Genomic DNA, 12,137 nt, shown 5'->3' on the forward strand with positions numbered 1-12,137 from the left:
ACACAGAAACGTCTACGTACAAAGCAAAATTAGGATATTCATAGAGACATAGACTAAGCATTACAAAATGCCTGTAACAGTGGGACTCTGTAGGTGGGATCTTAGGACATTGCTCAAATACCACTGGATTCATAACCTGCTTCACATGCTCACTGCTTTTCTTGTGATTTATGATTTTCTAATTTTCTTTCTGTTAATGTAAGTAGCCAAACAAGTTTCGTGGACTCAAGTAACTCCGTACATGCTTACAAAGAGCTCACAGTCCTGAGATGGACATTTAGGAAATGCCTTGATTTCCATTTGTGTTGGAACGAGGTTTTCTGAATTTCCAAGCTGACAACAGTTCTACCCCTCACAAACAAATGCTGTTGGGGGAAAAAAAAAAGGCATATTTTATTCTCCTTGTAAAAAATGGGCTGTGTTCCTCAAAATATATTGGTATGCGGTTGGCAGTAGGCAATGGATAAATATTTTCTCTGAAGAAAGATGAAGCATCAGATTAAGTTGCAGCTTCACATAACATGTGCAGATAGAAGTTCAAATGAAATTCAGGCAACTTCAGTTCTGCCCTTTGTCATTTTGGAGTGCACGCTCTGAGATAGAGACATTTTACTTGAATCATGAGGTTTATCACCTAACTACGCTCCAGCACTTTAACTTTACAAAACACTTCACAGACAATATTTAGTCCTCAAAAGAACTTCCTTAAAAACTAAGAACGTCAGTATTCCACACAATCGTTAAAGACCTCATGACATTCTCAAGAGAAGCAAAGATTTAGTCCAGAAATAAGAATAAAGCTCTGTCTCACCTTTGTGTGCTTCAATTCTGCACTCCAATCCTTCAAATAACTGCCGCAATTCAGAATATTCTCTAATGTTTTTGCTGTGAATGATTTTGCTAGCGCATTCAGGGCACTTAAACTACGTTTCTCCTCTGAACTGCTCTCTGGAGAAGGCTTTCTCACCCCAGTAAGTATAAAGAGAGCCAAAGTATACAAATCTCCTAACTTAGGTACCTACACTGTAAATACCCTCTGAGGGACTGTTGCTACAGAATGTAGCATTAAGACATGTAGCGATACCTAGAAGAATTACTAAAGTGTTGTCACAGGCAGGCAGCTACGTATCATTTTTCTGTCACTGAGCACCTTTACAGCATTACAAATATTCTAAGTGCTCAAACTATGTGCAAAGTAAATCCACTTTAAACCAAGCCAGGCAAAGTACAAACAGTAAAATGTTTGGCTTGTTTTTTCCTTTTCTTATTTTCCCCACACAGAAAACGATCATTTGAGAGGTTGTAAAATGTTGGAACAATAAGAGCAATTTTATAAAATGTTTTAACAGTTTGAAAAATGTTCTGCTTGAAGGATGAGCGGTATGTGTGTGTGTATATATGTGTGTGTATATATATATATATATGGGGCTGGTTTGTTTTTTTCTTTTTCACAACAGTTTTCTGACTCACAAAATGCTTTAGTTCATTGAATTTATTAAAAAAAAACCTGTGTGTTGGTGTTTCTGATCCAGTGATTGGCTGAACTTATCTCTCGAGAACTGTGGGAGAGAAGAAATTCTTATGTTTTGCTTTTGCAATGCCATCTCTGGAGGTAGATGCAGAATATTGATATCAAGGGACCCACCTAAAGCTTATTGAAATCAATAGGAAGACTGACCGCAGTGATAATGATACGTGCTACTAGCCACAGTTTTGGAAAATTCTTAAGCAACAGCTTTATACTGCAATGGGATTTGAGTAAATGCTTAAGCGCTTTGCTGCACTGAGATTACATCCTGGAACTGGGGCTTATATACTTGCATTTATCAAACACGGTGTGTATGTATGCTTGCAGGTGTGTGTACGTGTGCCCAAATGAGCAATACATGTAGAGCTGCTATGCTTTTATTACCCAGAAGAGATATCCAAAAATTCATCAGTCAGATAAGAGAGAACCGCAAAAACTCACTGGTTTCTCCAGCTGCATCCTCCCCTCTTTCTCAGGGAAACAGTTCTGTTGTTACATTTGCCAGGCTGTCACTGGCTATTTCTCTAGCGTGGGGAGAGCCTGAGTCCAGCCATCAATATATCACATCTAAGTTACGTTGTGCTGAACACTCACGTACAATTTTTCAAGCTATATAGTTCTGTGTTCTCCATAAGATCCTTTAGATGAGAGTAAGGTCTGTAGCAGATTTACATCACGAGAGGAACTGAATAACAGGAATCAAATTATTTTGACGTCTGGACTTGCTAGTTTTATAGTTTGCTTGTGTTTGCTTCAGGCCCCAAAGTTTCAGGGAGATATGAACTGATTTGCTCCCTTGTTATCCAAATGGGATATCCAAAAATCCCCCCATCCATAAGAATCAATTTGTGCCTAGAAGTTTTTGCCACGCCATAACAGCATGTAAGCCATAATGTAAGGACCTTAAATATAAGGGAGAAATCATGCCAGGAAACATAAGGACTTTAAATATAAGGGAGAAATCATGCCAGTAGGTTTTGGCATTGAAAGAGTTCTGGTAAATGTTGAATGACAAAAGGCTGCCTATGCCTGTGGGTCTGAGAGGACCACACATGTCGCTCTCAAGCAAAACTAGAACAAAAAGCTTGAGAAGCTGGGTCCAAAGATTGCTTTAGATCTTTTTCATGTGAGTTTGTTATGTGGTTTTGGAACTGCAAAGCCCTCGACAGTGATAATAGGGATAAAAATGTTATGTTACTATGGAGAGTGTTTTGAGGTAACGTTACTTCTGAGTTTATTTTGTGTTGCAGTTGTGTACTGTATTCGTGGGGGGGGGGGGTGGTTTGAGGCTGCTCTGTGCTAAATTACTGCAGTAAAAAAGTTTTCTGTCTCACTTCACTTTGTCCTGATCCTTCAAAAAATGCTACTTCAATAACAAGTTGAAGATAACTTGCTGAAGAGTCCTGTGTCTGTTCCTCAATCATTTTGCACTAAGCATCTTTTTGTTTGTGGTTCAAAATAAGCAAATCTTCGCTTGCTGGAACATAATTGTTTCTGGTGGCTGTGGCACGACATTAATCCTGAATTATTTTTCTGAAATATTAGCTGTGCAAGAAACTACACTTAAACAAAGTAGTATTTGCCTGGAAAATATGTGAAACTGTAAGAAGATAGAAGTTTATTTTAGAGATGGATAGGAATGATAGACAGACCCAAATAGTTATCTACGCATGTCCAGATGGTACACTGTAGTGATCCGAGCTTAGAAATGTATGAGAAAAACTTGTGATTTCTAATCTTGGGTCTGACACCACTTCCCTTTGAGGCCTAAGGCAAACCACTTAACTTCTCCATGCCTCAGTTCACCATTTGCCTCTAACTTTGAGTCTATAACAGCAGCTGTTTTCACTTTCTTTGGTAATTAGGCAAGCAATCTCTTGCTTGAGGCCTCACATTAAAAGCTACCCCCCCTGCTTAAATAATAGAGGAGATTTTTGACATCGGTCACACTCATTTTTCCTGGTTTCTAATACATTTTAAAGGTTTCTTTTGACATAACTTGCACATGATAATGCAATCAAGATATTTAGGTTCCTGTGGATGTAATAGTTGAGCGGCACACGCTTACCGGTGGGTTACATCTGCCACTTCTCCAGCCCCGAGTGGATTGAGGAAACACAGGTGAGGATTTCAGGTACATCATCATGATCTTGCTATCTACGATGCTAGGGATTGGAGACTGTGGTTGGATCTATATAACTGAATAAAACAGGCCAGGGACCATTTTCTGCTGCTAAGACCTAGCATATGCCTCACGCTCATACAATACATGTTTTTTCACCCTGCAAATAGAGTGATTATATCCAAACTGCCTATGGGCATTGGTCCCTTTCATATACTGTCCCTTCTACTACTGGGAGAGAGAGCGCGTTAATTAGCACAGGAAAGTCACATGAGGGAGAAATCTGTAGGTTGCGTGAGGACTGCAGGCCATTCTCAAGCCATAGATGTGGGTTTTTTGCCTGGATGGATACGGGCATGTCCCAGGGAAGTATCCTGACTGCTAGGTGAGGAATAAGTTTAAGAAATAAAGCCTTTTAAATGTTATAGTGCATTCTCTATAGATAACTGAGATACAGTTCTGATAAAATTAATAGTCCCTAAGAGGGTACTCTTTAGCAGGGAATCTCAAAATATACAGGTTAATAAAATATCATCATCTCCATTTTACAAATGGGAAACCATAACCAAAAGAGAAGAAATAATTTATCCAAAGTCATCCAGCACACTGATAAGCGGGACAGGACTCAGACTTGAGGCTCCCAAGACCTGTTGGGTGTTCTGTGCTGTAGGAAACAGGGCTTCCCAAAACCAAAGCATGGTTAGATTTTATTTAGACACTTATATTGAGTAGTAAACTCTGCAACATTTTTACAAAATTAACTCTGATTAAAATAGTTTTAGAATGAACTAGCAAGTCCCAGGATGATTAGTGACTGCTCTCAGTTACTCAGGAACCTTTTTCCCAGACCTAAGTTTCCTCAGATGTTCACACTGCTCCTCTAATTAGGAAGTATATGTTTTCTTTTTGAGATATGAGAGCAGTGCCTCATACCTCAGCAGTGCCTTATTCAATGCCATTACATACCTTATAAATGTTTGGGTAGCATTTATTTTCATGGCCATGTCAACTTGTCATCAACTAGTATGTCCATCAAAATCCTTCTTCCCCCTGATCATTTCCGACTGAACACTGCATTTATGGAAGAATTTTTGTTATTGGTCCCCAGATGCATGCACTTGCCCTCTGTACTATTGAATCTCATCCCATTTCTATTACTCCGGGTTTCAGACTCATCCAGTTGCTCCTTGCAGATGCTCTGAACCTCTCTATATCATCGGCGAGCTTTATTAATGTACTCTCATTTTCTATGCCAGGACTGCTAGTGAAAGTGTTAAGTAGTATTGCTCCCGAGGCTCCTCTATCAGCTTTCCTTCAGGCTGAAAACGCCCAGTCTCAGCAGTACCTGTTGCAGCCCGTTGGCTAACTGGTCTGTGGGCAATTCCCCAGTTCTCTGTCCTCTTCACAGTTTAACATCTTCCTGGTTTATACTTCAGCTTTAGGTTTTATACAGTTTTGCTGAGGTTCATGTTCCTTTGCTGAGGAAATCAGTGTGGTTTGGTTTTTTTAATGAATGAAAAACAATCAGATTACTCCAGCAAGATCTACCTTTGGCATCCCAAACTGTGTTTTACTCTGTATCCATTTGTCTGAATATTTTTAATTTTTCTTTCCCTTTGAGATTTGTTTCAAAGCTTTTATATTGTTCAGGTAGGACTAACAAGTCTGTAGTGAGTTGGATCATTTTCCTTTCTACTTTCTGAAAATAATCCCTACAGCTTCAACTACCTATGCCTTAGAGATTTAGTGCTACTGGCTCTGCATCTTCTTGTTGTTTTGTAATTCAGGCACATCAGGTCACCCTGAATTCTCTTAAACCCTCCAAGTTTTTTTTTCTTAATAATTTCCATTTCCATACCTTGTGTGTATTAGTCATCCTGCCTTTGCTACTGTGTTCTGCACTGCCGTTCTTATCAGCCACTTCAGTACCAGTAAATAAAGCAGGACCTTGGCACAAGTTCAAAGACTGACAAAATTGTAGGGATACAATTGACCATTTTTGACCCATGCAAACTAGTACTGACAGACAATGCCCGTGCCCAGCTCAGGGACAGATCCAAGTAAGAAATCTGGATGTGACCATCCTGGCTTTGGGAGGTGTAGCGAGTTTAATCATATCAATACTAACACTCGGTCCACCCACACGCAAGATTTTAGTTCCATTTTACTCATTAGCATAGCTGTATCCATTGAAACCAAGGCACAGTATTTATTTAGATGAGTTCACTATCTTTCCTCTCTCCACCGCTAATTTTTACTTTGCAGTGAAAAAAATGGAGGCAGAGGTACTCGGTAACTCACTAAGTTGGGTACAATCCTAAAACAGGGTGAAACGAAACAGGACTAGAAACACAGAGAGTGGATTTCTCTATGCCTTTATAGATTTCTTTGTTCGTCAAGCCTCTGGCTTGTAAGCACCTCCCTGCTTGAGTCTTTTCTTTTTTTATTCTCTCCATGTTGTGATTTTATCTGTTTTCTTTTCTCTTTTGGACAATAGGTTATTTAACTTCTCCCTACCCTTTTCCCTCCCCATGCTGTTGTCTCTGTTGTCTTTTTATAGCTTGCTTTGGCTGATTTGGGTTTGCATGATTTCTCACTCTAATAACCTCTTCCTGCAATGGTGACAGGGAAGGTGCCATGGAGGGTAGAAAACTCGTTCTTCTTTGTCGTTGTCTCCCGTGTGATCTGACAGGCCGGGAGAGGAACACAAAAGTGGGAGGGATGGAAATGGGAGGCACCGGAGCTGCCAGAATCCCCCCCCTCCTTTAACATCTCTGCCAGGTTTTCTAGAAATGACAGGTTCTTCCACCCTTTTCTTTGAGCCGTTCAAGGAGAGAGGGTGGGACTGAGTGGCAGTAGCATGAAAGGGTGGCCGGAGAGAGAAAATAGTTGTAAGCTTGATGTGATGATTTGGGTTTGCAAAGGCTTCACCTTGGGTGAGTTCCTTTTCACAGGATCCAAACTAGCTGTGGTTTGGCTGTAGGTGCCATTTAATTCAGAATGGCTTGTTCTAGGGGAGTGGGGCGAGAGGAGGGCTCATATGGCTGCTCTGGTTTATGGTCTATTTAATCTCAGCAAGGGGGGGAAAGACTCCAAGGAAGGACAAAAAGGAATGAAAATAATACTAATGTTCGGTCTTCTGTGGCTAAGGAGATTCGGAGCTATTATAACATCAAATAACACAGCCAAGCCCTGTCACTGCTTTCTCTCTTTATTTTGTGCCAAGCACAGGGAAGCTAGAGAGCAGTGGCCTGTTCAACTACTTTATAGCAGCTTTGTTTCACCTTCACACTCAAAAAAAAAAAAAAAAAAGCAAAGCATTGATTTCCTCCATTTTAATGCATATCTTTGCTGATTTACTGTTTCAGAGCTCCTCTCCCTCCATCCACCCATTCATATGTCACTTGCTTTAATATTCCAGTTTCTTACCCCACTGTTAAAACTTTTCCCACCACCCTCATGGTGCTGCTCTTAAAATGTTTTAGCCACAGTTTTTCATTACATTTTTTTCCTTCTAAGATTCCAAAAAATATTCTGGCTCAGGAGAGCTGCCCACTTGCCAAACTGGCTACCATGCTCTTTTTTCCAGGGGACTGACATACATTTCTCCCAGTTAGAATGTTTGTTTTCAAAATTACATTAAAATCCAGTATTCCTCGCAAGAAGCAACTTACATCACCTTTAGGATAAAAAAAAATTGCCCATGTGGGGTCAAGGTTGCTTCAGATGAAGACTTTATGCTAGATTTAGAACACCAAAAGCGTCTTTTTTCTATGTTACCGTCTCACATCTGTTCCCACAGCTCAGCTCTGAGGGACAATCTCATATTCACCACGTTCCTCTCTCCTTTTGTTTTTGTTTTATAGCAGGTAATTGTTCAGGATTCCAGTTTATTACAGCACAAACCAAGCAGTCGTCAGTAAGTCTGTCAGGACTGGTTCTGGTCGGGCTCCTGAGAATCACTTCTGCCTCTCTCCATCCTTGCTCCTCTCTGATACTTAGTGGCTCTTCACAGCCACGTTTCTAATTTATTTTCAGGGGCTCTCTCGGCAGGTTCCTCCTTCATAACTTGGATTTGGCTCATTTCCTGGCACTGTCCTTCAGGGTCTGGAGATGGAGCGCTGATGGCTCAAGTAGTTCATGGGAGTAAGGAGAAATAGCCCCCCCGAAACCTCAGAGTACCAGTCTGCCTGCCAGCTGCACCCCATAGACACCAAAGCTGGCAGTAATACAGGTTCAGTGTGCCCTTTTATCGGTGGTTTTGCATGCATCTAAAAGACCTGCTCTGCCTTCTGCTGCAGGTGGAAAGAAATCAGGAAAGCTACCCTTTTTTTGCAAAAAACAACCCTCTGCTGCTGTGTTTAAAGGCTGAGTTTGTAAGAACAAATTATGGATCTCTTTGAGATCTCAAAGACTTAATTAGAAAAGTCTAAATATAACGTTATTTTTTCCCCAGATATTTTAATAAGTATATTTGGGTGGCTCACTCCACTTTTGAATCCATAATTCCCTAATGCTTTGAAGTCCTTTCTGTGAAAATGCGGGCCAACCCAATTATAGACATTTCTGCAATACATTGTTTGTTAAATAGAGCTCCAGTTCTGCCTGTGACTTAATTTGACGTTAGACCCCTCGATAATACAACCTCATGTTAGTGGGAATAGCAAGTCAGTATCTAAGTGTTGCTTGCCATCCCATAATAAGCCTCGCAGAACTCCAAGACGCCCTTCCCTGCATTGGTTAGCGACTTGACTGGTGATGGATGTCATCTCCAGCCCGTGGGGGTGATGTTCTCCGGGGACAGTCGTTCTCTGAACGGAGTACTAGGGTTCCCCAACCTGCCCTGGTGCCTCCGGACTCCTTTGTGTTTTTTGGGGATGAGCCTTCAATCACATAACGAAGCAATCCATGGCTCAACATATCATTTTGTCTCTTACACTTCTCCGTAATCATGAATCATGTCAGGTTATCATAATTTGGAGCCTGTGATCCAGTACCTCTAAGTACTACATCATCAGCTACAGAAAATTCTCATTTAAATGAGAAAGATGCAGATATATTTTGTAATTCCCATGCCATTTTACACTGATAGCCCTGAAGATTTTCTGCAATGTCTCATCCTTTGCTGCAGTCCCTGCAAATTTATTCCACATTATTTCTGAGACTAGATAATTGTTTCCTATATTTACATTATTACAAATTCTAGGTTTCTTCAATCTGTACACTCTCTGAATCAAACCTAGGCTAAACAAGTTTTTAAACCAATATTGCCTTTTTGTTCCTGTAACTACAACAGTCTTGATCAGTTCCAGTTAAAGATAAACTTCACATCACGTAATCCTTTACTCAAAATTAGTTTCATGCTATGTGTTCTCAATTATACTTGTCTTTCCTCTATGTATTTACATTTTCCATTCATTTTTTTTGCAAGCTATCTAGTTTAGTTTATAATTTATAAGCATTCCATTATTTTTTAATGAAAAAAGAAAAAATCATTCTTTGCTTCAGCATTTTTCACACAACCCCTGTGCAGTACTCCTCCATGTTGCTGCCCGCTCTGTCCCCTGGAAGGAGGCCTGGTGTGCACGAGAGCTTGTCTATTTTTCTGACGGTCTAGGCTGGCCCGCTGAAAGGTCCTACCTGTCCCTGCAAACCTTGTCATTCTCTGCTCTCCTGAGCAGTGAGTCGTGAGATGTTCTTTTTTGTTCCTGCTACTCTGGGCTGAAAACTCTTGCAAAATGGTTGTGTTTATTTCTAAATGCTGGATGTTGTCTAGGTCTGTACATGTTCCCACATCTCAAGCACCTTTTTTTTTTTTTTTTTGACATTTTCTTGCTGTTTACTCTACAGCATCTCTCCCAAATTCCTCACTTGGCTGTGACCTCCTGCTTCCCAGCTTCCTCTCCTGCTGGTCAGTCTGTCGAGAGTAGCTGCAACTTGTTTTCCTTTTAACATTTTCATTTTGCCTTGAGTATTTCTGCAGCTTGGCACATCCTGATAGCATTTTCCCTAAGTCTAAATCGACATCTTCCAGCAGTCCTTCCTCGCAACCCTGGAACTTTGATGCTGGTCACCATCTGATCTCTGTTAATGCACGCTGACAAAGTACTATAGTTACACATCTGACTCATTCATTAAAGATCAGTCAACAAAAACTTCAAAAGGACTCTTCTTCTATTTTCAGTTTCCAGTGAAATCTTTTTCCAAAGTTTCGTTTTTCTTGGGAAGGCAGTATTCCCCAAATTTATGAAGCTTACCCATTTGCTCTGGCTTAATTTTGTACTACCAAAGTCAGCAACGGTAGGGAGAGGTGCTGTAAGCTCTGGGTCAGTGCTGTGGATTTAGTTTGGTATGAACTAAATATCTCCGACAGCAAAGTCTTAGCAACTGACACTGTTAAAAAAAGGATCGTTGCGAGTTCTTTCAAAGCTCATTTGAAAGTAATCAGCTATTATGGCATTTGGGGAAAGCAGACCCTCTATATTCCTGCTTCCCAAAGCTGGGACAGAGAAAATTGCAATATTTGACCAGGTTCTAACTGGAAGAGCTCTGTCTTTTTAGGTTAACTTCTTTGAAAGCGGTGCAGCTGGAATACCTGAAAAACAGGCAATAAAATAAAATAAAGAAATAAAATGAAATAATGAAATGAAATAAAATAACAAATATAAAATATAAACCAAAAGAAGTCGAAGCTTCATTTCCCAAATTGTAAGTTGGAAACAGTCATTTAAAAAAAAAAAAAAAAAAAAAAAAGAAAAGAAAAAAAGAGAGGAAAAACCCCAGACTGCAGTTCTTATACAGACTCTTGATTCTAACTGTTGTGCTGTTAAAAATACCTTGTATGACTCATGGTAAAACTGTGAGATGTGTTGATACCTACTTTAAGGCCAAAACTGGGATCTGTGCTTTGCTTAAATATGAAGCCAATTAAACATGGGAAGTACCAATTAGTTAAATAACTGTGATAAGTAATTTCTACATTTGAATATTTATTTAGAGAAAGATTCCCAGTATATAAGCTCTCATTCTTTGAAGGTAATGCTGTGTGAAGTAATCAAACACAAAGTGCAGAACTGCCTGCTTCAGCCATGTTATATTATGAACTGTACTGAGTATCAGTTAGGACTCTGGAAAATTTTGACATCGATTCAGGCTGGCTGAGTTTTTTGTATCCAAATTGTTAATTCTTGGGTCCAGCTTAGATCTGGACTCTCCTCAAGGATCTAAAAAAGCTGCAAGAAATAGCTTTCCATGCTATTGGCATGCTTTCATTTTCTAATTTCAAAGAAGATGCTGTTGTGAAATGAAAATACAAAGAAATAGCACAGGTAAGCAATTTTGGAGGGTTTTAGGTTTGTTTAGTAATTTTCATGCTTTTTCTTTTCACAATGCTATCTAAACAGAAGAGTAACTCTTTGAAATACAAAGCATCATTTTGGTTATATTAAGAGATGTATAAAAGGTATTTAAAACATTTTAAATACAGAGTGTGATGCTAACAAAATAAAGCATACTTTTATTGATTGAAAAATCTGTATTTGTGATTAACGTTAAAGGCAGTTTTCTTAAACAATTACACTTTTCTAAAAAAAATTAATATGGGCTAAATTGTTTAATTAACTTTGAGACACCTTTCTGGGGAAAAAAACCACCCAAAACAAAACAACTGACCACATTAAAATTAAATTTCTGTGTGATTACTTCAAACATGTCCTTATTAGTTGCTACCTAGATGATCATGGTCCTTCATGCATTCAAATCTAGTTCCCAGTTATTCACAGTTTGTTAATTGGTGTGATATGGGATGAATATTGATGGTACAGTCTGGATGATCTTCATACCAAAGGAGCAGGCATATTTACTGTCCATGTACACAGCAAAAAACAAAGTTCCCAACAGATCTGACCTTGAAATTTGGCAAAGTTCCCAACAGATCTGACTTTGAAATTTGGCAAATACCCTCTCTGTGTGCTGTATGTTGGCTCAGTATGCAGATAGCCTTACAACATGCGTGGTGGAAAATACAATGCAATACAGTAAGAACAAATAAATAAAATTAAAAAAAAAAAAAAAAAGAAACAAAAAAAACCCAACAAAAACCCACCAGAACAAAGTAAAATGGCAAAGTTCAGTTGTTTAACTTGTATAAACTTCTTGAGAAGCTCTGGACCCAGTAAGCGTTAATGATAGGTCTAACAGTGGTGTGACTTGGTGTTTCTAACAGAGGAGGGCCAGCATGTGGTGTTGGCTATCCAGATTTACATCTAGACTGAAACGTTAGTGTTTTCTGTGTGTCAGAGTTTTCCCTGAGTGTTAACATCCCATTTTGAGCTCCTCTGTGCATTTGTGTTAAATCGGGCATGGCCATGAGCCAAAGTTATTCAGAGGGGAGGTGAAACATCCTTGAGAACCAGTGAAAACCCAAACTTCTCCTTCACTCATTTCAAAGCATTTGTGTTTGGGTTTTTTTGCCATGGGGTAGAGAAT

The sequence above is a fragment of the Accipiter gentilis genome, chromosome 11 (genome assembly GCF_929443795.1).
Source record: "Accipiter gentilis chromosome 11, bAccGen1.1, whole genome shotgun sequence".
Taxonomy (NCBI): Eukaryota; Metazoa; Chordata; class Aves; order Accipitriformes; family Accipitridae; genus Astur; species Astur gentilis.